This window comes from Amblyomma mixtum, chromosome 3 (genome assembly GCF_055824585.1).
Source record: "Amblyomma mixtum isolate Tamu chromosome 3, ASM5582458v1, whole genome shotgun sequence".
In the NCBI taxonomy this organism is placed as follows: Eukaryota; Metazoa; Arthropoda; class Arachnida; order Ixodida; family Ixodidae; genus Amblyomma; species Amblyomma mixtum.
The window spans coordinates 308,653,177-308,680,399 of NC_143014.1; the positions used below are offsets into that span (position 1 = coordinate 308,653,177).

Below are 27,223 nucleotides of genomic sequence, written 5' to 3' on the forward strand. Positions count from 1 at the left end.
GCGGATTGCAGTGAGGCCCTAAGAGTAGGGCCATTGCTTTTCCCGCGCGATGGCCGGTATACGTGCCGACTTGTTCTCTTGCACTAGAGCTTGGAAGGAACACTTAAGGAGCTGTGCTCTGTGCAGACGCTGTGTTGTACACCGAGTACAAATTGAGATAAAGAGGCTCGCACCGGGCCAATGCATGCGTGTCTCTGGGACTGTTTCCCTCTCCTGTTGGACCAGCTGCAAGCGGTTTGCAAAAGCGTGGTTCGTTGAACCCTGCTTCGGCGGGTACAGGTGTCTGTCTCTGTCCTCCATCCAGCGCCACTGCCATGCATGCTGCCTTGAAACGCCATCCGAGTGGTGCAGGTCCCAGCACACTAGCCGTCTCGGTGCGCCGGCCAGCTAGGCAGCAGTTCTTCGAGCAGAACGTCTGTCCATGCCGTGCCTCTGATAGAGATGAACGCATCGCCACGCTTGAGGCAGTCGTGTGAAGCGGAGTTCGCTGTTGAGCGCTTACAAGCCTCACGCGCAGTGAAAGTACGCGCCTTTGCGATAGAGCATTAGTGGAACACCGAGCTTCTGAATGACGCTTTATGTGCACGCAAGCGAGCGCACTCTCGCCACGGTGTCGGAAAAGAACGCTTTTTGTCTGGGAATAAGCCCATGGCCCACCAAAAGAGATGCTCCTAGGAGGTGAAGGAACCAGTACGTCCCAAAGGAAACAGCATCGCTCAGGCGTTGGCGCATCAACTCGGCCTCTTTCGCGGCGCATCATTTTAGATAACAAGCGGCCAGCTAGCGAGCTGACTGTCGACCTTCGCGTGCGTGGAATGGACCTGTTTCAACGGCTTTCAAGGAGGGGCTCGTGAGAAGGTGGCGTGGCGCATTTGGGTCGGCCTCAGGCGCGGCTAAAGGTTGGCCCCCGTTGTATCGACTACCTCACTTGCTTAGGCATCCAACTCATCACTGCCTGCTGAACCTAGCAAGAGCTATTGCACTCAACTCAATCAGTCTGCGAAAAGAGGCTTCATGATTGCTTCAAGTGCGGCCCCTTGGGACCAGTTCAGAAATACTCTTTCCCGGCGCAAGCCCGCACACCTACGAATAAAACATTTGGACCGGGTTAGTTGGTACAAACTCCGGGTAGCAATGCATGCAAGGACTGGGAAAGAGGCCGCCAGTATGTCTTTGTTGCTTTAGCAGCTCGTGCAGCGATGAAAACGGTCATAATCTATTTACTGTTCTGATAAATAAGTACGCACACCAACACAGCCAGGAAGTAACTGAACACAGGCAGAACGCAACGCTCTTTTTAAGTCCTCTTTACAGATTATGATAAACTAAGTGGCCCAAATTTTCGCCTAATTTAGTTTATTAATAGGGCTTACTTACCTCGAAGGCTTTTATAATCTCTTGGAAGACAAAAAAAAAATGGCGCCCTGTCAGTTACATCACGTAAAAACTTAACGCAACTAACTAGTGCTTATGGTTCACCCTGCCGTACAGTTCCATTCTCCTCGCCTCTTGAGTTACAGTTCCATCTTGCGGGTGACTCTTCTGACGCAACGTGGTACCCTAATTTCACGAACTAAGACTCCCGCTAAATGAAGGTTGAATTTGCCCAACGCAACAAAGGTACGGTGATGGCCACTGTTACCGTTAATTTGGGTACGCTTATCTTTCGCGTGCACCGTGTCATTAAGACGCTCCAGCGTCGTCTGCCGTCATCGGTACGGGTGTTTTGTTGGTACCAGCGAAGTTCGCATGAACCATGTGATATAGCACCGCAACAGTATCGAAAACCACGGACTCGTGTATTCGCGTTAGCGTTGATCACTGCTGTATCTGTCGGCAGCCGGAATGCGCCGGATTGGAGGAAGTGGCACCGTCGGGCCGTGAAAGAGCAAAGAAACTTGAGCTTGAAACGGCGTTAATAGGCTTGCCATCTTGCGCGTGTTTGTACAAGGGAATGCCATTTAATTGCAGCTGGCCTTCGTTCGCTCCTCGCGGTGTTCACTTCAAACAAAGAGGAGTAAAAAGGAAGTGAGCTGTAATCTAGTGCACTCCTTCTTATAAAAGGATTGCGCTAGAGGATAGCTTGCTCTTTTTTTTTAACTCCCATATGGGCGTACTCGTGTTTAGTGTGTCCGTTGAACGTTCCCACAGGAGCAAGAAGCGTTGCGTTTACGCCAGCCTAGCGACACACCGTCGTCGGCGAGTATTGTCGCATGACTGCACTTTTTCAGCTACCACAGCTAACACACTTCCCATGTCGACGCACGATATAGCGCTGATCGAAGTGATGACAGGAACGGACGTCAATTGCTGAGGGCCTCCGTTCCTGATCTGCCATAGTGGCGTCCACGTAATCTGCTTGGCCCTTCAGACTGCAAGCAGTTGCGTCTTAGACGATCGCAGTTTGCACGACGGACTACTTCCTACCTGAGGGCTAAAGATACCACCGGATAGGGAACACCCTAATGTAAAATCGCGTGTAGGAAAATAGAGCCAGAAAGCTGCCTAACTCTTCGCCTGTCCCGAAGCGAGGAGGTGAAAAGGACGGCTGTGAAGCCTCTTCGGAAAGGTATGAGAAGCGACCCTCTTGACAGACGTTGTTCCTGGCCTATGTCGCGGAGGCCGGACCGGCTAGGTCGCCTACCTCTCTGCTTGTTTGTTGACAGCTAGGCACCGGTGCGCGCGTTGTGTTGGTGCCCTTCTGGCAGAAGCGGGCTTCTGGCAGAATCTAAAAAATTCGGTAGAGACACTGAAGACTGCTTACGTGTGAGAATGTAAAGTTCTGAGTCGTGCTACTTTGCAGAATGATTGCGAGTCATGGTTATATGGCTACGAGGCATGACTATGCATACTTTGTACAAACTCTATACACCTTACATTAGGTTACTTGTAATGTGCTGAGTCATCATACGTTGCAGTAGTAAAGGGCTAAATCATGCGTCATGACTGCGCTACATGCAAAGTGCTGAGCCATGATACATTGCAGAGTGACTGAGTCGTGACTATGAACTACGCGTCGCGACTTTCATACGTCATAGTACGTTACGTTTCGTCATTCATTCATGTCTACGCATGTTCGCTTACATGCGTTGTGACATCGTACACCGGCGTTCTGACATCTTCCGAAATTCGTGACACAGACGGCGGTCGCCGGCTTTTGTGCTAATGGGACGTATAGTGATTTCGCATTAAAAGAAACGCAGCTTGCCGACGCCTTATCAGAGTGGCAGCATACGCCGGGAAGCACGCCCGCTTGTCGACTCGTGGTGTGGGCTGCTTCTCGCACAAGGCACAAGGGAGGCAGAGCAGACTCTTCCAGACAAATGGACGCAGCGATGTATTTGAGCCAGCGGCTGCGCGTCCTGGCCACTACTGTCCCCGATAATACACGCGCGTGTGGACACACTGGCTTATCGCCCTTCAGCGTGAGATTGGGTGACTGTATTGTGAAAATGTCAGTTTTGGACAATTTTTTTGCTCTCTGTTTCAAAGCACACGGCACTGAATAATAAGTAGCCCAGTCTCTGCCCTACTTGAAGCCGCGGGCAAACAGTGATTGAAATTGGATATTCTGTATGCAATCGTGTTTTTGTCGCCGAAAAGGGCTCTAACTTATCGTCGTTTCCGTGCGCGCCCGTTGTTTAAAACTTTGAATGATTTTGAAATAAATGTTAGGCGAGGCTTCGAAACGAGGCTGCCTTTGATATGTGCGCAATATTACCTACAACCTAATAAAAACCTAGTGGAAAGATTCATTCGTTATCTGTACGATTAGTTACGCCAAAAATGTGGCTGTCGCTCAACTCAGCTGAGCGAGGATGTACAGAGCAAAAGCTCTGTTAAGCATGGTTAGACACGGTTGAGCTTTAGTTCATCTTTATTGTTTCAAGACTTCAGTGAAAGCAAATCACGTGATGCATCACTTGCCAAAAGTGCAAGAGCGAGCGTCCAGAGCGGCGGTCGGCGTTGCGGTGGACGTGACTGCCAAGCGCAAGAGCTAATCACATGACACATCAGAGGCCACAACTGGCGAGGAGGAGCGGCCTAGCAGCAGCCTGCGCAGCGGCGGACCTTACTGTTAAGCACGCAGCTGTGGCGTCGTTGAAGAAGCTCGAGCCACGTGACACGCTCAATTTTACCTATACCCTATTACTACTCCTTTTCCTCTATAAATGCTCCTCTTTCCAGCAGTTCACCGCCTGTGCCTTGGCCACTCCCCCGTAGTGGATATGTGCCATTTTACTTGAGGCCAACCAACCAACCAACCAACACATGCGGCGAGCCTCCCGTTAGAGGTCAAATCTAAGAGCCAGTTGACCTTCAGACACACCATGGGGGGAGTGGAGCTTTCCGCTCTAAAAACGCAAATTCTGCCACTGAAGAACTATTGACCGCTAGACTTACTGGCGCTGGTCCCAAATTCCTCATGGCGATGCTAGAAGAGCGTCGAGTCTCGATATCCAAGCGACTGTGAAGTGTACAAGTGCCTTCGCAGTCATTGTATATAAATGACTCGCTCAGGGCTAAAGCACGCTACCGATTTGACCTCTTCCGGTTGCGAAATTTTCCACGTATAGCTCTCAACTCGTTGCACGACTTTCCACTTATGATGTTCTAGTGAGGAGTCACTGCCAAATTTATTTATTTCCTAACATTAATATGAGTGCCTGCTGTATTATGCCAGGTATTCGAACGTGTGGCGGTTCGACCCGCATTTTTTTCTTCGGACCAATGAACCTGAAATGGCATGTCCATTTTCCGAACTTAGCAATAGCAGCAGCCCCGCTGTAAACGACTGGCGGAATAAGTACACCCTTCACGAAATATAGCCTTGATAAATGCACAATTTGCATACACTTCACATTACTGCGTCAGTACGTGCCACGATAACTCAGTGGCTTTGGTGTTCTGCAGCTTCAGCCCAAGGTCACGGGATCGAGTCCTGGACAATTCCAGGTGGCCAAAATTAATCCAGACACTCTCCGCTACGGCGTCCCTGACAATCCATTCGCAGCTTCGAATATACAGAGGTTGCACCTAATAGTGTACATAATTTTTAAAAAATATGCTTTTTTGAGTTAAAAGAGCGCTTTTCTTAGCATAGCATTGTCAGCGGTGAAGTACACTCGCCGTCAAAAGTAAATGGAAGGCGACTTTGTCAAAAAAGTTTAACTTCTATAAATCAACAGCATAATGGTCCATGTTTGTTGGTGCACAGTGCAATTCGCACAATCACAATTAGGCTGCACATATATATTCAAGGATGCATGAATTGGGGGGGGGGGGCAATGATTAAATTTTTTCGTTAATATTGCCTTCCATTTACTTCTGATGGCACCTGTACATCGGAATACGGCTAAGACATGCAACTAGAGGGCTGGATATCTACTATTGGGTGGTTACCTTTTTAATTGATAACGGCATTCGGGTGACTGCTGCGAGAGAGGAAATGAGCCAGTCGAATCAGTGTATTTTCTCTTTGTTCCTATGCTTTGTCGTTGCACTGGGCTGCCGCCACAAAATGGGCCGTAGGACTTGCCAAGCTATTGTCTCAGTCTTTTTTCCTGACATCCTTCCGTAATCTGTTCACTCGTAACGGTAAATGAGGAAGGCATAGGCGAATATATGAATTTTTGCGCGCTCCTGCGGGAGTAACCGCAAACAAGGGAAACGTTTCCGCATGGTCCTTCTTTGTCCATCCTCTCGAAACAGCTCGTAAAGCGTTAGCCAGAAAATATATATGGTCGGAAGACAATCGAGAGGCGCGAGATTTGCATGCTCCTCTTGCCGATCGGCGCCGCGGCTTTCGTCATCGCCGTTGCTCGAGCGTTATCGCACACCTCGCCCGATTCGAATGAGTGCCCCGAAGTGCGCCTCCAGCGCGTTGAACTCGCCAGGGCCATCATGTGAGCGCCCGTCGCCGCAGAGCACACACAGCCCTGGCTTTCCTCTTGTCTACCGATCAAACGCATCGGAGGGGCCGCCACGGCGTCGCTCGGAAACCGTCAGTGGTGCTGGGGTGAATGAAAGCGCTAAGCAAGGCCAGCCAGACGTCGTGCAGGAGTGACGCAAAGCAGAGCGTTTCCGCAGGACTTTCCGCGAATGCAGCGCGCAAGTTGGCACAGACGCCAGACGTATTTCCTCGTAACATCCTGACAGGAAGGAAGCCGGGAACTTTTTTTCATCAAACGAAACGCAACAAAGTTAGTTTCGCCGGTCTGCAGACGTGCACTCTTTCATATCAGCTCGACGATGAATCCAAGACCGTCGCCTCCGCGCGATGTGGTCCCAGAAGCGCTGAGCTGCTGATCGTCCTGCACGATTGGAAGAAAACGACGAGAAAGGTTACCCCTTGCGCATTAGTTCTGTACAGTTTTGTTCTCCACACATAAACCCACATGTTTACATCATCGTCACAGCTATTTCTATAGCCCGCCTTCAGCCTCACTAGAAGCCCTAGCGGAGTTTGTGGTTGCTACGTTGAATAAAGCACCGGCCACTACAGGCAGGCAGCGAAAGGGCATGCGCGTGTTGCTCTCATTTAAGCCGGGTTCGTTGCACCCAGTCGCTTCACACTTATGATGACAAAGATGACACGATATTGTTGCTATTTGCTCGCTTTCGGTCAACATATGAGCTGTGTGTATCAACAAGTATGAACTGAAAGAGCTGCCTATAACGGAACGCGGGTCTCTATGCGGATATGCTTTGTGGGTGGCTGGCCTCCTGTCCTAGCAAACAGCGGTTCTGCTGCCTGCCAGTGGATCTATCAGTGCGCGTAGTGCGATCAGAATTCTTGGTTGCGAAGAGTAACACTAAAATTTCTTTTCGAGGTTGGACAAAATTCGTCTGGTTGCCTTTCGTATAACAAAGTTATACATGTCCCTCCGCGCCCACGTGTAACGAGAGGCAGTGTGCCGGGCGGCGTTGGCTTGTGCGCGAACACTGCGGTTTGTTTCAACCTTTGCTTGATTATCCCCTATACGCACCTTGTGCGTGTGGCACGCGTCGACTAGGCATCTTCGCCAGGGAGATACGTGTACCGTCTAAGGAAAGTGCACTTTCGTGCACTGTCTGGAATGATTGCGGAGTTTGTCCTACAGTATAGGCTCACAGGGGACGCGCGTTCACGTCGGTGCGGGAAGTAGCGCCTGCGGCATCTGTAGATAAAAGGCAACAAGTCTCGGAACCGGCTTGTAGAACAAGCTTTTACCGTTGCTTTCAATGAGGAAAATGAGCTGCAGGACGCCGGACGCCGTTCAGTGGCGTCGCCTCACTCAGCTGGCTGTTTTTAGAATATAGGAGTGCGCTCCTTTTTTTTTTTTTGCCACGTTGGCGTTAAAGCGAAATTTGTTTTTTTTTTTCCCCTCAGGTCAAAGCATTACAGAGAGAGTAATTCGTACAATACAATACAAGAACGGAGAACAATAAATTGCCGAAACAATGTTAACAGTTACAATAAATGATCAGCACAATATTACACGTTACAAGCGGTAACAGCAGAACGAAACAATGCAGGTTCAGAAATTGTCGTAACCGAAGGAAGAAGCTGGTTCCAGTCATATGACGAACGAGGAATTTTTAAAGGAACCCTATAGTAATGCCTGCCTTATGTACAGGTGCGGATATTAGTGAATGGAGCACGCTATTCTGCTCTAATTGGAATTACGCTTTCCCTATTGAGCATGAACTAATAATAATTGTCCATGAGATAGGGCACCGGCGTCCACTACCATTCTGCGGATACATAACCTAGCACTTTTAATTAGGCAATGCGTGAAAAGTTTCGCGCGCCCATATTACTTCCGTCCGCACCTGTATGTTATCTGTGCGGCGCGAAATATATAAAGGGGGAACAAACAACTCGTAGCGAATGGACTCATGATTGAACATTTTGAGAAGAAGACATGGGCAAGCAGTTCCACGTCCTGATGCAACCAAATGAAGTTTGGCCCAATTAAAGTAGTCTTTATAATAGTTACGCTTTATGCACTCCGATAGTCAGAGAGGGCAAAGCAAGCTCATTTGTGCCGTACCATTTCCAATAGGTCAATCAAATTTTTAACACCAGGGTTATATTGATGAAGCACATTCTAGTTGTGAGCGTACGAGTTAGGTCTATAAAACAAGTTTCATGTTAGTTGGGGCTGCGTGAAAGTTACGCCTGAAATATCCGGCCATGCGATTAGCTTTGTTAGCAATGTGATCTATGGTTGTGCACCAGCTAAGGTTAAAGGTAATATTAATTACGAGGCACTTGTAGGCTGTAAAAGGATGAAGCAACGCACCATTAACAGTACATTCGGGCAAACCATTACTAACGCAAGAAATGCGTACAACTTTGAACTTGTCAGCATTCAGCGTCATATGCCAAGTTTAAACAAGGATGAGATAGCTTTATAGTCGGATTGAATCATGTGCTTGTTACTGTTATGTGCTATTTTCCGAAAAAGAACGCAGTCATTAGCAAAAAGATCTACAGCAGAAGAAAGATTACTGCGTAAATCACTGATAAAGATCAGAGAAAGCAGGGGCTTCAGGACAGTGCCTTGGGGAACGCCGGAAAGAACAGGGTGAACGGTGCAATCAACGCAGTTGACTTCAACAAATTGCTGACGGTGCGTAAGGAAAACCTCGAGCCATCTTAGAATGTTAGTGTACAGTTTTAGTAATAAAATATGATGGGGAACCTTATAAAATGCCTTCGCGATATCTAAAAAATGCAATCTGCCAGCGACCAACGGTCTAAAATTGAGTGAAGTTTGTGTGTGAATAAATGTAACGGTGTTTCGCATGACAAATACCCCTGCTACACGGGCGTTTCGAATGCCTTCCAACCGAATGTCATTCGACTCGACTGTCGAACTTACGCTGCTACACGAATTTTTTCAACGGCATTCGGGTCAGATGACATTCGAGTCGACGGAGCTCCGCGGAGACATTCCAGATGTGGAATGTCTTCGAAACGCGAACACAGCCCGAACGAGCCGTCGCCGCCGCCGTCGCTTCGACCCGCGCGACTGCTTTCGGCTCTGTGGCTGTTCATTTCGATGCCCGCTGCTTGCTTTTTTCTGCTGTTTGTATAACAAATACCTCGTTTTCTGCCTTAGTGAGTATTTGAAGATAATAGTACACCGATGAACATTTACCGCGTGAGCATGAAATTTCCCCAGGAGTGCGCCGATGAGAACGACTGCTGTCATACTGTTGTTTACATCGCTGCGTACGAACAGCTAGTGCTCGTTTTCATGACATAGAACGCAATCTGCGTTTTAGTTCTATTACATAATCTCTTCTCTTTTGTACCGGTTGTGTCCGTGCTAGTTTATAGGCAGTGCGAGAATCTGTGGGAAGCGCCGATGCGATCGCTCGCCTGAGAACACTTGACAGCCGGGTTGCTGACATTACGTAGAACCGGCGCTTCTCGCTAATTGTCCAGCTTCCTCCAACGTGACCAGTACGTTATTTTAAAATGCTTTATCCAAAAGTATGTTTGGTGACCGTTCGCGCTATAGCGACGGCGACGACTGCTGCTGGCCGTAAAGCACTGCTCTGTAGTAGGGGTTCACATCGACGCTTCCCGTTTATCGTATGCACGCCATGCGGTGTAAGCAATAGTCGATTTCAAGTCAGTGCTGTCAAAACTACACCTGTTGACCATTTGCATTCGCTGAAACAGTGCATTCGCTCTTCACAACCGCCGCAATCGCAGACAGAACCCTGCGGACTCGCTAGGCCTAGTTGTCGTGGAAGGGAAGAGAATCGTTGTCGACTAAAATTAATTTGGCAAGCGCTTATCGCTGGTGACTGTGTGCACGTGTGAAATATAGACGTTTCTTTCGCTTATTTTCAATGCGGGTAATGTAAAGTGCGAATATATTCACACCATCGCCTGGCCGCCGCGGTGGCTCAGCGGTTATGGTGCTCGGCTGCTGACCCAAAAGACGCGGGTTCGATCCCGGCCGCGGCGGCTAGAATTTCTTTGGAGGAGAAATTCTAGAGGCCCGTGTACTGTGCGATGTCAGTGCACGTTAAAGAACCCCAGGTGGTCGAAATTTCCGGAGCCCTCCACTACGGCGTCTCTCATAGCCTTAGTCGCTTTGGGACGTTAAACCCCATAAACCAAACCAAACACCATCGCCTCATCAGCGTGTTTTCGATCAGCCGCCAAACTGCCGAGGACATGAAGGCTGGCCCTCGGCTGATCGGATTCATCGGTGTCGTTGACCTAAAAAAAACTTGTCCCACTACAATCATATTATACTAGACTAGATATTTCACTATAATCACATGCTGCTGTTGACCGTGACGTTGTCGTTGTCGGACTAGAGTGACCGCCGCCGTCGTCGTCGCTGTACACTGAAAACGAGCTGCAGCTTTCGAATGCGTTTGGAAAGTGTCGTGTAGCACCGCGGGAGTCCGTCGTGTCCGAATGCCATTCCAACTCTCGAATGCCATTCGACTCATATGTCATTCGAACGTACCCCTGTAGCACAGGTTAAGACTTCCTAAAACCGTGCTGAGAGGGATGAAAAAACGAGTGACAGTGTGTGAAAACAGCATGTGCTCCAAGATTTTACATGGGATGCTGGTAATAAATATCGATTGGTAGTTAAAAGGTGAGTGTTCATTAGGAGATTTATACACAGAAGCCACGCTACCTATCTTCCATTCGGCTGCCAGTCCACCGTTGTCCAATGACTGCTGAAGTGTTTTAGCTAACCCAAGATATGGATAAACTTTAGTACATTTTAGGAATTTCGCAGTAATGCCGTCAACACCAGCGGTAAGGATGTCCTAAGGTTTTGAGTTACTTTAGCTATATACCGTCAGGATTGATTGCCATAGAGTACATTGGAATGTAAATGTAATTCGCCAATTCAGGTAAATGTGACTCGCCACATTTACTCTTTTCTACCATCCTAGACGTTTCAGAGGGGCAAATGACGCTCCAAAATTTTTTTGCGTTACTTAGCAACATACCCGGTAGTGTGTTATTAAAATAATTTGTTTTAGCGTTTTGACCGCGGAAGTGTGTCTGCTGCCGAGCGATAACGGGTCCATATAACGGGGAAGAAACGTTTCTCACGCTTAGACAAGCGTTTGGGATGTATACAGTACATTACACCATGGCGCATGGAGATATACGAGGTCTGTTAGAAAAGTATCCGACTTTATTTTTTTTTTGCGAACACCTGATGGATATGAAACAAGCGCGCTTGCATAAGCCGACCTTGAACCTTCTTGCGCATACACGAATTTTTTCCCGCCTGCCGATAGCGTCAGTCACTGGGACGCAGCGTTTGAGTGAGACAGTGTGCAGTGCTCTCGTCGGTTTTTTATTGCAAGGAGAATCGCGGAGCTACAGGAGCAGCGCTACTGCTTCAAATTTTGCCAGAAACTGTGCGACAGCCAAGTAGAAACCATTCGGAATATTCAGACGGCCTTCGGTGAGGATGCTATGAGCAGCACACAGATTAAGCAGTGGTACAATTGGTTTAAAGTCGGCCGCAAATCAGTGGAGAACGAGCCACGCTCCGGTCGGCCATCAACATGCCGAAATGACCAGGCCATATCCGAAGTGAACGCTGTGGTGATGCGGGACCGTCGTGTGACTATCCGAGAAATTGCGGAAGAGGTGGACATCAGCAATTTTGCTGCACATTCCATTATCACCGAAGATTTGGCCATGGCGAGAGTTGCGGTGAAATTTGTGCCGAAGCTGCTCACGGTGGAGGAAAAGCAACTTCGTGTTGAAGTCTCCCAGGAAATTCTGAATTCCACAAACAGTGACCCCGACTTCATCAATACCATAATCACTGTTGACGAGTCTTGTGTGTGCGGGTACGACCCGGAAACTAAATCCCAGTCATCACAGTGGAAGCATTCCACGCCACCAAGACCAAAGAAGGCCTGCCAAGTGCGCAGCAATGTCAAAGTCAGGCTGACTGCTTTCTTTCACTCTTTTTGGGCGGCACACCACGAGTACGCACCCCACAGGGTCAAACAACGACCAAAGAGTACTACAGGGATGTCCTCCGTCGCCTATGTGGTGCTGTGCGGCGCAAGAGACCGGAGTTGAGGTCACCAGGAAATTGGCGCATCCATCACGACAATGCTCCTGCACATTCCTCGCACTTGATTCAGACTTTTTTGGCGAAAAATCAGACTCCTGTAGTTCAGCAGACTCCCTAATCTCCTGATATGGCCCCCTACGACTTCTGGCTGTTTCCCAACATCGAGAGGGCATTGAAAGGAGCGCGATTTCAGAGAAGAGAGGAAATTATGGCTGCAACGACAGCTGAGCTAAACCACATTCCGAAAGGGCCCTTTTCGGAATACTTCCAACAATGGCAGCACCACTGGTAGAAGTGTGTAGAGTCCCAAGGAGACCACTTTGAAGATTATTAGGTTTCCAACGCTCCAGTTGTGCCAGTTTTTTTTCTTCGCCCAAAGGTCGGATACTTTTCTAACAGACCTCGTATTACCCGAGTTGGTATGAAGCGACTGGTGATATCTAAAATTTTGTTCTTGAATTTGAGCCAGTTTGCGTTCCCTGATCGTCAGTCGAATTCATCTAAAAAATTTCCAGCTGAGAATGTAATTCATTACTAATTTTGTCGAAATCAACGCGATGATACATGCGTATTGTTTTAGGGTGACCAGCAGATTTTTGTATGAGAATGTTCACAGAAAAATGTACTGAAGAATGGTTGCTTAGCTGGAGCATGTAGGTTATTTCTGAACACAATCCCTGGCTTGTGATTAGTGCCAGGTGTAATGCACTTGATGAAATTTCGGTAATTCTCTTAGGCTGAGTAACGATTAGGGTAAGATTAAGCATCGAGTAAGGTTAGTGTATTCCTGGCATAGTGACGAAGATGAGGAAGGTAGCACCAATGACCAGTCGATACTCAGAAAGTTTAAGTCACCCAATAGAAAGATGGGGCATGAAAGGTAACGCGTTACGACGGTATTAAAGGTGTCGTGAAGCAAAGCAACAAATGTAGGAGATTGATTGGGCGGTCGATTGCATGCGCCTAGGATTATTCTGCGGGGGCCTAGTTGCAGAGATACCCATACCATTTCGATGCTTCATGCAATGTGAAGAGAGTATGGCTCTATTGTTTTACTGATTGCTATCAGTACCCCCCCCCCCCCCCCCCCCGTCATGCCTATCTTTCCTGTCACATCTATAGGAGTGGAACTGTTTTGATGAGTCAAATATTTCAGTCACGTATGTTTTCATGCAGCCAAGTTTCAGTTATGACAATGATGTCTGCGCAACATGCGCTTATGGCAGAGGAGAGTTCTGTCCGTCTTTTGAAGACATTTCGGATATTAGTAAATAATATTTGTCCTGGACTATTACAACGGCCACTACCCCTTGGTAACTGTTATGGTCTGATTCGCCAGCACAAGATGTTGCGGGGGGAGAAAGGCTAGTATTGGGTTATCGGCTTTGTGGATTTTGCGGTAATGTAAATGTTTTATCGCTGACAGGGTCATACACGTGGGATCCGTCATTCACGACCAACTTGTTGTAGTCTAGCCTGACAGATGGGGACCCGGGTAGTGATTTGGCAAAAGCCATCAGTTTTTTGCGTGCTTGGCGTGTGGGAAGCGAGTTAATCTTCTCCCACTTGAAAGTCTTAAATGTTAACGACAAACGTTAATAACAGAGAAGCCGCGCTGACCGCATAACTTCCGGTAATCCTCTCTTCCACTTTCAGCCCACAAAAAGCCTAGTTCCTCCACGCATGACCTTAGCACGAGATTGCGCTTCTAGTATGTACTAGATGTTCCTTCATTAGTGGTCATGTCAAGAAACAAACGGCTGCCCAACCTCTCGATGTCGATGGAGGACGCTAATACCGGAGACACGTAAGGTATAAGTGAAAGTCGATATGCTTGCTGCTCTGTATGCCTCTTAATAGATAGCCTACAGACATGCTGCGGACGGCCTATTCAACTATTTATGAGGCAAGAAGGGCATTGCCGAAAAGCACGGCCATTAATCGATGCTGCGCACTTGGACGACTAGACAGGCCCGTGGATTCGGCGAAGTCAGGGATAAGCGGTGAACCGCATAGGTGGTGCCAGTGCATTTTCAAAAAAATTATCCATTCTGGCACAAGTTCTGAGAGCGCACATGCGCTGTTGGTTGCATTCCAACAACATTAGCCTTTGCGACACAGAGGCACGAGAGGGCGGCATTTCCGGTGCGGCCTGCTCAGATCCTCTCGGTTTGACACTCGATCGTCCTTGCAGTGCGAAAGGACTGGAGGACTTGCTCCGCAGGGGCTCCCAATTCACCACTGAAACTCGCAACAAGTAAGCGATGCCAGCGAGTAGTTCGGGACACGCCGTAAAGGTCGCACGAGTTCTGCTCGGCCCCAGACGCCAGGAAACGAAAGGGGGAAAGGAATGAAAGGCTTTCGAGCCGTGTCAAAAAAGAAAGACCACCGACGATCGGCGGACGAAGCGACGTCTCCGCATTCGCATGGCCTTCATCCGTCCGCGTCGCCAGAGGGCATTCGCGCAGAGCTGCGCCGCCCACGTTGCCCGGTACATGCCAGTGCGTGGCGGATGTCTGCCAGTTTGTCTCACGGGCAGGGCTCCTGTCTAAGGAATGCTCAACCGTAGACGTGTCAACCTGGCGAATAGTGAAGTAAAAGAGAATAGCTCGTGTGCCCAATTGTTCCGAGTGGTTCTTGAATTTGTTTTTGAAAAATGGGCGTAGAGGACACGGACTCGCAAATAGAAAGAATGTCTGGGAGAGCAGCTAAACCATCCTCGTAGTTTGCTTTGACGGCGATACTGCTTGAGAGGCTTTCTCCGAAATTTTCGCCGTTCACAGTTTGTCAGCGTTGTCTGCGTGTCGTCACCTCAAACTCGCGGCACCTCCTACTGGTGATTGCGAGTGCGATCAAAAGCCCCTGGGTACCTGGGAGCAGGCGCTGTCGCCACGGTAAGGTAAAGAGAGGGTACTTATAACAATCACCTCCCTCGTCCGACTGCCTTCTCTCAGTGTTCGCTAAGAACTGCAAACACCAGCAGCCGCGCGATGAAACCAGTTCGTTTGTGCGTGTGTGTTGAAGCGAAGCGGCAAACCAGGTTTCACACAGAAGGAACACAGACGAGGAAGCTGACATGTGGCGAGGGTGAGAGGGCTTTTGTGAACGGCACAAGGAGGAAATGCGCTGCGGCCGCCCCTCGGTCGCGGATCAGCGCCGCCCAAAGCAGAGCGGCTGATGGTCGCTGCTTGTGCCCTGCAGGTCAGATGCGCGCCATCGTGGGCTGTAGGCTGCGTTGGACCTCTTTCCTTGCTTTGCCTTCTGTCGTCGGTGATGTGTCAGGTTAACGCCTCTCTGAACGTGGAGGGGACCCCTGCTGCACGCAGCCGTTACCACAGCATAGAGGGCGTGCAAGCTGGCATTGAGAATGGCGCGATTGTTTCACCATGTTACCAACGGCGACTGCGCGAGACGGAAGGGATGACAAGGGATAAAGGAGATTCGTAATGGCAAGAAAAGAAATGCAGGGCGACAAATACGCATACCAGGAGTTGGCGCGCATGCATTACGAACTCGGGACCTTTTCTTATCTTCGTGACGCCACTGGGTCCGGCGGTCATTCCGCGGCTCAGATCATCGGGAACGGCGAAACGCTGCGGGGTGAAAAAATTGTTGTCGGAAAGGGCTGTTCCGGAAAGGATGCGCCCCCCGTTCCGGACCACAACAAAAGCTGCCGTTCGAAACCACCCATGCATGCGCGCCGCCGTTGTTTTCGCGGGATGTTCCTTTCCGCGCGGTTTCGAGTCGGAATCGCCGTGCTTTCGTTCGTAGCGCGCTGCATGCTCAGGCGAGCAGCGATGTATGTACTTCGTCCCCCCTGCGACGCTCCGAGCGCGCTGTCACGGATCGCGCGCAGTTCAGCTTTCGCACGACCCTTTGGGCACCACCAGAGATGGCAGCCGGCGATTGGCTCCCTTCTTCCGAGCCGCAGTCAACGCCCTCCGCTCGGTCCGCTGCGCTGGAGGCGCACAAAGACGAGCGCTGTTGGGAACCGCAGGTCTCATCGCGGATGTGCAGGCGCCCTTCTCTGCCAGCACAGACGGCGCATTCAAGATGTGCGTCATCAGAGTCCTGTCCGCGTCACTGGCCGCATTTGTTTTTCCAGTCCCGGACTACTTGCTGGCAGGTCTCGGCTTCCGCTCGGACAGGAAAAGCGTCATGGTCACATGACCTACTTGCCATAGGCTGCTTTCGAACACGGCGCCAGAGTCGGGCTCCCCCTCGGTTACCGTACAAGGACGCTGTCATCTGCTAGCAGACGATGCAAGCCACGGCCACTACGACGCCGAAGCAACGCCGAAGCAACGCCGTGCGCTCGATCATGATACTGAGTCGATTTAAAGACTGTACTGTCAGCTTAGCGTAGGTGCATTACAGAACTCAGCTTCGGAGGTATGCTCGCCGCTACTGCTTGCGGCGAAGTTCGCACAAAGTAGCCCAACTCGTTGCGGAAAGGCGGATAGACGAAAGCCTCCGCAAAAATGTTGACAACAAGCTCTATAGCTGCTCCAGTATACGAGTGGTTCACCTGCGATGCTTTCAGGTAAGCGTACAGACAGCATGTGGCAAAACAAGCGAACAAGAACCTCTTGACGACACGAGCAAACAATACGCGCTCGCAGCTCCGAACGCGCGTCCGTGTGCGGTGGATTTCAAGAAAATAAACGAAGATGCAAGAACAAAAAGTCTTGCGATGGCTCAGAGAGGAGCTACGGAGCTCATGTGAAGGTTTAACGCATGATATCGACCTCCAGGGACACGAAAAGCACTCAAAATGCACACGGAGTCTAACTTAATATGGCTGCCAGCGCGGCGCGCAGCTATCGTCTGCTGCCTTCTCAGCAGCCCGCGGACTGCCATAGGCTAAAAACGAACGCGTTGCTATGGCGATGCAAGCAGGTGGGCGGAGCTTTCGGGCTGCCCGAGAAAAACAAATACCGGACTCGAGTCCGCAAGTAGTCCCGGACAGTCCGGGACTGAAAAACAAATACGCCCACTCTTTCGAGTTTGTCGGCAGCACACTGAGAAATCGTATACAGAAAGAGGTTACAGTGTAAAAACTATAGTGCGACCTCTTGTCCGTAATGCGTTAATTATGCAGCTAAACAAGCAACTGTGGATGCATTCTGGGGAAAAGCTAGCGCAGAAAACGGACAAGGGACACGAAGAAAGGACACATAAAACATTCACGATCGCTATTACCAACTGTTTATTCATGCGGCCGTACAAGGCGTATAGAAAGGAAAACGGCGAGCATGCGCGCAGAGAGGGCAGAATAGGCACACCAGTCTAGCAACAAGTAATTAAAAAGACGAGTCTAAAAAAGCACATTCAGCAGAATATAAGCGAACAGATCTGTCACTCACACAACGCTCGGACAACTTTTTGATGTTGCATGTTGACGCGCATGCTCGCCGTTTTCCTTTTTACACGCCTGGTACGACCGCATGAATAAACAGTTGGTGGTAGCTCTCGTGAATGTCTTGTGTGTCCTTTCTGTCTGTCCCTTGTCCATTCTTTGAGCTAACTTCTTCACAAAATGCATCACCAACTAGCCCGGCAGCTTGCTCTCCTGAACTGTGGATGCCATGCAGATTTAGCAGCAAGTTATCCAGAGAAAAGAAAGAAATTCCAATGCACAAAACGAGACTAACTGCAATCTCTTCAAACAGGATCTAGAAATGGATCCGCTCTTCAGGATATAAACTTATGGCGTGCCTCAGGGCAGCCTTTTAGGTCATTTTCTCTTTAACGTATACATAAATGACCTCGTAAACATTGACAGTAACATTAAATTCATTCTGTACGCAGATGACACCAGTATTTTCTTAACGGGCTCCTCAACAGATAATTTATTAAATCGCGGTAATGCTGTTCTTAAAACTTTGCATGCGTGGTCCGTTCAAAATGGGTTGTCTATTAATACCAATAAATCTAAAGCTCTTTTCTTCAGACCTAAAAACGTAAAAATTAACTTAAACGATGATCTTCAACTTGGGAACCATAAAATAGATATCGTGGACACCTTCAGATCACTCGGTGTAATTTTTGACGCCTGTATGAGCTGGACCGCACACGCAACACATCTTCGCAAGAAATTAGCTCCTTTTGTTGGTTTTCTTGCTCGGTACCGCACTGAATTTGCTCCCTGTATAAAAAGAATGATTTACCATGCCCTATTCCAATCACACATTAACTATTGCCACATAGTTTGGGCTACCACATCCAAAACGAATTTACAGAAAATTCAAATTCTCCAAAAGAAAGCTATCAGGATTATCGCAGGTGCCAGTTTTACTGCCGACATGGCTGAATTGTTTATTAAGTATGAAATAATTCGTGTAAATGTTTTTCTTGAGTACCGCCTATTATACTATTTCAAATTTTCTTCACCATCAATATGTAATTTTTTGCTTAATATCGCAATGTTAAAGCCCATAGAAAAGTATGTTCAAACCCGATCAACTGCAAAATGGACACAACAAGCACTTAATTTCCTTATACCTAATGTTCTAAACAGCTACGAATCTAACCAGCTTAGCATGTATAACCTCCGACCACATGATTTAAAAGTGTACTTTGTAAATAATATTCCATAACTTCTTTTCATATATTGTAGGTTGTGTATGTATCGGTGTCCTTTTCCCATTTGTCATCAACCCAGCAGTGTATAACTTTCAAATGCATTTGTTCAGTTTTAATTGCTTTTCCTAGTTTCAAACTACATCTCTGTGTAGCAATCCGTTCAATCGTAAATATTATAAATTCTTTCTATAGTGTCATCATATGCGACCTGCCACCGTTGTATGTATGTGTTTACTTTATTTACTATTTTGTAATGTCTCTTAGATGAGCCACAGGCATTTTCAAGCTATTTTCTTTAGCTTTTGGCCTGTGGCTCATTCTAAAGACTGCATGCACATTTGTGAAATAAAGTTTGGATAATCATAATAACAAACATTTCCCTTAGCACGTGCTATTAAGCACAATTCAAACAATAATAAACGCGCGTACATGCGCGTTCTTGGTTTACACAACCAGACGGGAAAGGCAGTAAGTAATCGGAACATGAACGGTGTGAGTCTTTGATGGAGGTAAGTATAGGGTGGCAGAACAGAACTTTTTCCAAGCCGAATCCAACACGAATAGTGTAGCTTGTCTACCGAATCGAATACGAATCCAATAGTGATGGAATGTAATAGAATTCGAAGCGAATGTTAACGCGAGAGCGTTACGGCCCCCGTTGTGCAGAAAATCCGGCGTCGTCGATGTCATCGCTGTCGTAGGCATCGTTGGCCTCGAGAGCGAAAAATTCCCGGAGAAGCAACCTAGGAGGGCCACCTAGGCCACGTGACCCTGCGACGTCATCCCAATCTGCCCACCGGGTAGTGTGAAAACTGACCACCGTGGCAGGTGTCATTTAAATCAATGATTGGTCACGAGAGGTCGTTCGGGGAAGAGCAACCCGGGTTGCACAAGCCCCGTCGACGGCAGCGTCAGCAATGGCAGGGCAGTGGCGCATCGCTTAACCGCTGCACCACTGTTCCATGCGTGGTACAAGGACCCCCATGGATCTATGAATGTAAAGAATGACGAAATAGACCTACTGAGGTACAGAGTTGCCCGCGCGCAACCCGAGAATCGAGAACCGTCCGACCGCTTAGTTTCGGTTTCGATTTCCAAAGCTTCGCGCCAGCCTTTGGTGACAGCGGCTGATTGGTTAATCCTTTATTTAAAAATGCGGCTAGCGCGAAGGCCTCGCTGCTTTCTGCCGTGCGTCAGTCAGCCAACCGAACAGAGCTGCGCGCCGTTTAGAACGCTGATTGGCGCCTCTGCGCGTTTCTGTCGCTTCCGTCCGCGTGGTTATTCCAGCACCCCAGAAGTGCGCGCTTGGCACGCACCGTTCGGTTTTTGTGCAGGAAGCATGGAAGCGTGAAAATCTCGTGCGGGTTGCAATCGAAGACACTGCGCTTTACTTTTTTTCTGACCGTGGGAAAAGGATGCGCACCGTTACAATTGAGGGCGCGTTAGAGTCAAGTAAATACGGTATATACAATCAATGAGAAGAAAGTGGCTGGCAAAAGCACGGAAAAAAGTGCTAATATCCGAGAAAACGGTCAGTCCGACATATGGTCTGCATAAGATGGCCCTACATATTTTTTCAAAAAGCCTATTCCATGTTTTGAAAACCTGGACCATTTTCGCACAATTGATCCAGTCGGCAAGCAAGGAAGCCTTTCCAAGCAATAGCGCTAACGTCCTCTGAAGGAACGGGAAGACAACAGTTCTGTGCACCTAGAAATACACACATTACTGAAAAAAAAAAAAAATCTTGAGGCCCGAATGATTTCTGTTGATCAAGCTCCAACAGTAATGAATGTCGCGCTGTGTGATTACAACGTGTGGCATGCGTGAGTAATGTTCCACCTGGGTGACCTGTTTTTCACGAACAAGGGTGAACACGGACTTTACAGCGATTAATGACATTCGCGGATGCAGTGAGAGGTAACTGGTCCGTCTATTTCTGCGCCACGTTTCTGGTCTTCATCCTTCATCAACTAACCCAAAATTCCGCTTTCCTCACTACTGGAAATGACACGTGCCAACTCAAGAGAAGCCTGAGTCGCTTGGACGTGCCAAGTTACTATTCTAGTCACTCTAGCCAAGCCTTCCGAGCCCGCACACTTAAAGAAGCAAAAGCGTCCGCGGAAAGAGCGTGGCTTTCCGAGGTCAGCCAGCTAAGCACGCGCGGCTGATGCGCTCGTGAAGGCTTTTTCTTCCTGCGGCCGTTCTGCTTCGAATCCCGCTGGAATCAAAGGGCAACGCGGTGAACCACCGCGGATGTTCCCCGCCTTCTGAGCTAAACGCGGCTTAGCACTACGTGGGCACTCCTTGCCCAGCGATACAAGATTCGCTCCTTGTGACACAAATGCAGCGCACAGTGAAGTCGTTCACACGGAAGGAGACAACACGGACAGACATCTGGCTTCAGTTGTGTCAGTTGAGTCAAACGAACTCACCCGAAAGCTCGTTTTACTAATGGCGTTTTCCCGCCGATCCGAAGCAGTTCTCCGAATCCGCGAAGGAGCAATACTGTATACCCACGGGTCTCCGGACAGGAAGGATCTGAATCCAAATCGCTCTCTAAAACACACTCTTCAATCGCGCGGAGCAACAAAAACTTGCTCCGGATCGCCGATTGGAATACGCCATTAGATTCGCTTCGCCTTCTGTGTGTCATTCTGGTCGGGTGCCGACCATCATCAGTGCCACAAGCTGCTTCTGGCTGGTCGCCGCACTCAGTTCCGGGGCGGCTTTTGCTTTTTTTATTCGGCGTCTCCGTGTGCACTTGCCTTCCCCGCTTTGCTTACACAATGGCCAAGGCGAGACTACGCATCCAGCGGAGATCCCCCGAAGGGTCGCCCATCCGATCGGCTGCCGTAAGCGATGCACCCCCGCGCGCGCGGACATGGTCCTTGCAGCCATTGAGAGGGAAAAAAAAAAACTAGGAGGGAGCTTCACGTGACATTTTTGAAGCCTATAGTCAGAAAAAATAAAAAGGAAAGCATGATGCGAAGGAGGCCTTCACGTGACAAGGGAGCTGTAGCTCCTAGCCGGGTTTCGCTTCACGCCTGCGCTAGAAATTTCGGATGCACCTCGGGGGCAGCCTATGGAACCTGAGGCCACCTCGGCACGAATTCCGCCGGAGCCGCCGGAGAGCCGCTGCACCACGGATCATGCTGGCTTGCGTTGTGGTAATTACTAAGGGCCTAATCACCGCGATTCAATGCCCAAAAGAGCCCTCGGGGAGAGAAAGCATCGGCGTCAGAGAAGGATGGCTTGCAGAGGCTGGGCGCGTGACGACACGCTCCCCTCTAGTTTTTCTTTCTTCATGTTTGCAGCACCTGTCTACAGCAGCGTTGCTAGGAGATGCCAATCTCAGCCGTGGTTCTGGCCCTTGGGCCCTGGTCTGCCTGCGTCATGTGGGGGGTTTCAACCACGCGAAGGGAAAGCGCGGAAACAAAAGGACAGCTTTGTTGACTCAGGTTAAACCTCTCATCGCCTTTTGTAGTTTTTGTTAAAGCGCGCTATGATTTATTGCCCCTCCAGCAAATTGCCACACCTCTCCATGGAGCCCACTGGGGTAGAGCTCGTTACCATATACCGTATACTGTCGTGTGTTCCAGGTCTTTTCTTTATCCTCTACGTTTCTGCCCCATACAGGTTAGCACTGGGAAGGTACAACTGTGCAACACCATTTCTTTTTTAGGGATGGTAAGTTGGCGGAAATAACATGTCCTAAGGTTTTGTAGAACAGGCTAGATAGAAGGACAATAACTGTGTGAGGCCAGTACGAGGGCCTCGTGAAATGGAGCGCTGGCTCAACGAAGGCCTGTTGGGGCTCCGCAGTGAAGGGGATAGCGCATTTGAGAGGGAAACGGGTAACGCAGTAACACAGAACTGAATCGTATACAGCACGAATACAAAGCATTCACTATTGTCATTGTGCAGGGTAATGAAGAGGGAATACAAACAACCTTACATAGGTTGTTTGCTCAATTAGATTGCGCACAACTCATTTAAATGAGTTAAAAATTTCGGCGATGGCTATAGAGGAGGGTTAACTCTTTGTTTACCGCGGGAAAGCAGTCAATTTGAGGGTGGTGTGTATAGCAGCTGTTCAACCATAAATTTAAAAATTTTGTTTATTGCAGCATAAAATTGTGTGTCTAATAGAGCTCTCTTTTTAATGGCATAAAGAAAAAAAGCAGGATATGTATTGCTTCCGAGTAAAACAAAACTTAGATTGGCAAAATTTGAGGATCGCCCAAAAATTCACAAAGATAATTATTGGTCAAATGTTTAGGGGAATCCCCCAAGGTGGAGTAGATTTGTAATAAGGGAGTGATTTATTTATTTATTTATTTATTTATTTATTTATTTATTTATTTATTTATTTATTTATTTATTTATTTATTTATTTATTTATTACAAATACCTCAAGGGCCCTCGAGTGAGGGCTTAACATTACTCCCTTGTTAAAGATAATTATTATATTCAGTCGTAAAATCGGGAAATAAAAATCTAGATCAAACATTTCTCGCGTTACTGCGTAAGGGACGAGCATTCAGAGCTATAGAGTTCTTGGTGCTAATCTTCCCGGTCAGTAAAAGAACAACAACATTTAGAGAGAAGAGCTTTGGTCTACTCCGCAATGCCGTGCCGGGGTCTTCTCCGGCCCGCCTTGGGGAAAACTCGATCCGCATCACAGCTGGTAGTATGGAATCGTTCATAATGTACCTTCAGAACGCTTTGGATAGCAGCGAATTTCCTCGGTGACGGCGAGAACGAAGGTTACAGACTGGCACCCCTGCCGATAGTCCGGGCGGGCCATGGGCGGAGCAGGCATCTCGGTTCGAACTGAAAATCAGGGAAAATCGCACAAAACCGTTACTTGCAACTGCAAAGTCATGTGCCGATGCTGCGAGATGGAGAGAACATCACCGTGGCTGAGAAGTGTCGGCACCGCTTTTGGACGCCATGCTGTCTATGATCGCGTTTACAAGCTTCGCGACTTCACCAATACTGCCTCATACGGCTGACGAAAAATCCTAATCCCAAGCAGATGTGCAATTCTTTTTAACCTACTGAATGGCGTTACTTGTCAAGGAGCGGCCCGGGGGCCTGTCGGATGGCCTATTTCGCGCCATCGTTCAAATTGAGCAATTTTTTATTTAGTGCAGTAAGAAAAGATAGCTCGTTTAAAAATTAAGTCAGTTCTACTGCACTCGTTTGATCGAAGGGCTATCTGCTACAGGTCAGTCGCTGCGGCTTTAAATTGCAAGGTTAATTTCCTCTCGATAATGGCGTGGCCCCTTTGGAAGTAGGTCAATCAGGCGACATTACTGGCCCGTTGGCAATGCGCGAAGGTTTAGCAACTGGCAGTCATTTTTTTTCCTTCGGCAATGGACTCGGAAAATGCGCCACCAAAAAAAGCTCTGCCGACCTTTTCCCTAAGCCTCGAGACCCGGAAAACTCTGCCGGGCGTCACATTATGCCCGGGCACGTTACGACCCCGGCAGATTACGAGGCATTCTTGTTATTGCGTGAGGCGATTGCGGGGCAGCGTGTCAAAGTGAAAGGCCGTGAACGGTGGCCGGCGGGCGCCGTGCTCGACCGGCGGGGCGCACGCCGGAGTGACCCGGCCGCTGGAAACGGGGTCGCCGCGAGGAAGGAAGAGCGGCCAAAGCGAGTCCCCCCGCCGCGGGGGGGCGTCGGTGAGGGCACGCTTTTGCGCCTCGTTTGTGGCCGAACCGCGCCGGCGGGGACTGGTTTATGCACCCGCCGCCGTACGTCCGCATCCGAAACGGGAAAAGGCAAAGACAAAGACCTCGCTGCAGCGTCCGATGAAGCGGACTTCAGCCGTGCACCCACGTTCGGCCGCACGGCGCGTGCAAACAGTGCAAACCGCGCGGAGGTAGGCTTAGCAGAGGGCATGCATCTAGAAATGGAAACCTAGGCCGTGGTCTCTTCCCGCATCGTCTCAGCGTCGAGCCTTCGTTACCAGCGCTTGCAGAAGCGAGTTCTTGAGAAGGACTCGGCCGCGGGTCATGAAGATGCAATTCGGAGGTAAATCAACATCGCGAGTAAAAGACAATAGACAGGGTATGCGCTGTTTGAATTTCACGAACCAACTGGCCGGCCACCAACTTGCTTTACTGAGCGTGACAGTGGTTTGGGTTTATTGGGGTTTAAACGTCCCAAAGCGACTCAGGCTATGAGGGACGCCGTAGTGAAGGGCTCCTGAAATTTCGGCCACCTGGAGTTCTTTAACGTGCCCTGAAATCGCACAGTACACGGGCCTCTAGAACTTCATCTGCATCGAAATCCTACCGCTGCGGCCGGGATCGAACCCACGTCTTTCGGACACGCAGCCGAGCGCCATAACCACTGAGCCACGCCGCGGCGGCAAAACAATACAGTTGTGGTCTGCTTCGTCAAGAAGGCAATTATCCTTGCTATGGACGTGCACGCTGATGCGTTTGGTGAGTTCCTCCGCATTTCGGTCAGAGCTACCAGAAATTCGCAGCCATTAACCTCCACTCGAGCAAACGTAGGGGAACTCCGAGGGCTTGCGACTGGCACGGACCTCAAATGCTACAGCGTACCCAGCCACAAAAATGTTTTCGAGTAACGTTTGCGTCCACTCATTCTCTGCCCGCGAAGTTCTGTACACGGTTGATCGTCCACATGCAGCCACATAAAAGTTACGTTTGGATGCACGGACTTCTGTATTGTGCGTAGTTCGAGGATGGCGGCCACGCGTATCGTAGCATAAAACGTCGAATGAACGCTACTTGGGCTCCCGTTTTATGCGCACCTCCAGCTGTGTCGTTCAACGCAGCAATAACTTTTTTTTATGTGTGCAAAGATAGAATTGTGAACACACGCATACGCGCACACTGTTGTTTACTCATTCTAAGAGACAGTGCGTACACGTGCGCGCCATGCCACCGGTACGCTCTCACACGTACGATATACCATCCCAGGTTAGAGCGTATAGCTCTTTGCGCTCCTGCGGAAATGCCGCTTGCCCGGAATATAGCAAACTTTTGCTCAACAAACCGAAATTGACTTAAGCAGTTGTTGCTGTTGCCTCTGCAGAAATGGCGCATTCTCAGGGCGCATGAATTTTAGCGCTTTGTTTTTTTCTGTTTCCATCATTACCGGGAAGTACTGTCCACTCTACCGAGAACTTCTGGCCAGTTCGTAGGAAAGGCGGCCGCCTGCGCCCACGATTGTTTCCTTTTGAGGCTTAGAGACCCGCATTTCTGCGCCGTTGTACAGCGTGGCCATCTTCGTGAATCGAAAGAGATCTCGGGTACGGCGTTTACAAGCGCTGTTGCCAACTTTTTATTCAAGGCGGAAATGACCACATACAGGTAGAGCCAGCGGTAAAAGAAGCACATGCAATGCCAACAGCCGCTTTTTTTTTTTGCTTAATTTGTCCTCCTGTCATCCACGTGTTTGTCACGCAACCGCGTTATCGTCAGATTCCTTCTAAGATTCGAATTCTGTAGAACACGAATTTAACAAACAGTGCACTGTGTTACCATGCTGTGTGGTCAGTTTCTGGCAAAAGCCTGGCTTCTGCAAAGAAGAATTTCTACCCCCTGAACGACAATATAGGACACAGTTTGAACCATCAAATTGTGGCTTGCACCCGCAAACATCAAGGGCCGCATGGTGGTTCTTGCAGGTGAAGGCAATACGCACGCGCAGGGTCTACATACATATGCATTAATTCTTTTCGCGTTGAAGAAACTGTTGGTAGTAGCGCCAGTGAACGTCTTCTCTTGTCTCTCTGCCCTGTACCCGTGCATTGTGGGATGTCAGTGCACGTTAAAGAACCCCAGGTGGTGGAAATTTCCGGAGCCCTCCACTACGGCGTCCCTCATAGCCTGAGTCGCTTCGGGACTTTAAACCCCAATAAAACCAATACCTGTAGAGCTAACTTTTTAGTTATGCAGCACCAACTTGCCCAGAAGTGTGCATATGCAACAATATGCCACCTGCACAGCGGCAGGAACTCTCCACGGCATTCGAGCAGCGATTTAAGGGATTCTCTTCTCTCCTCTCGTCTCATATTCCCTTCTGTCCCCTCTCCTCTTCTTCTCTTCTCTCTTTCTCTCTCACGCACACATACATGCACCGCCTTTGTTGTCGTTGCTGCTACTTCTGCTTTCTCTAGTTCCGCGAGACCTCATCTGTTCTGCGCAAACCGAAGGGGTGCTGAGAGAGTGCGAGAGCGTCTGTATGCCACGGCGACGCGTCACGCCTGAGCGCGCCGGACTGGAGCTTGTTTTCCTGGAGACGGGAAGTTTTCCGAAGCCCTTGTTCGCCGGGGAGCGCGAACTACTCCCTCGCGGCGCGCGAAAATGACAACGCAGCCCCAGACGGCCGCCTGGCCAAGGTCGGTTCTTGTGTCTCACCGACACGAGACGGAAAAGTGCGCGGCCCAGCCGAGAAGCGGCGCCCCTTGTTCTTCTGCCGAAGAGGAGGAAACGACCGAGCGGCCGCCTTTCCTATCGGAACCGTGACCCGGTGCGTGTTATATTTGGAGGTCGAGGAAACCGACTCGGGAA

General features: G+C 49.2%; 1 protein-coding gene across 7 annotated transcripts in view; it reads left to right on the plus strand.

Annotated features, from left to right (window-relative positions):
* Positions 1–27,223, plus strand: part of LOC149355549 (whirlin-like) — a 266,799-nt gene that overhangs the window by 193,258 nt on the left and 46,318 nt on the right. The window lies entirely within an intron of this gene.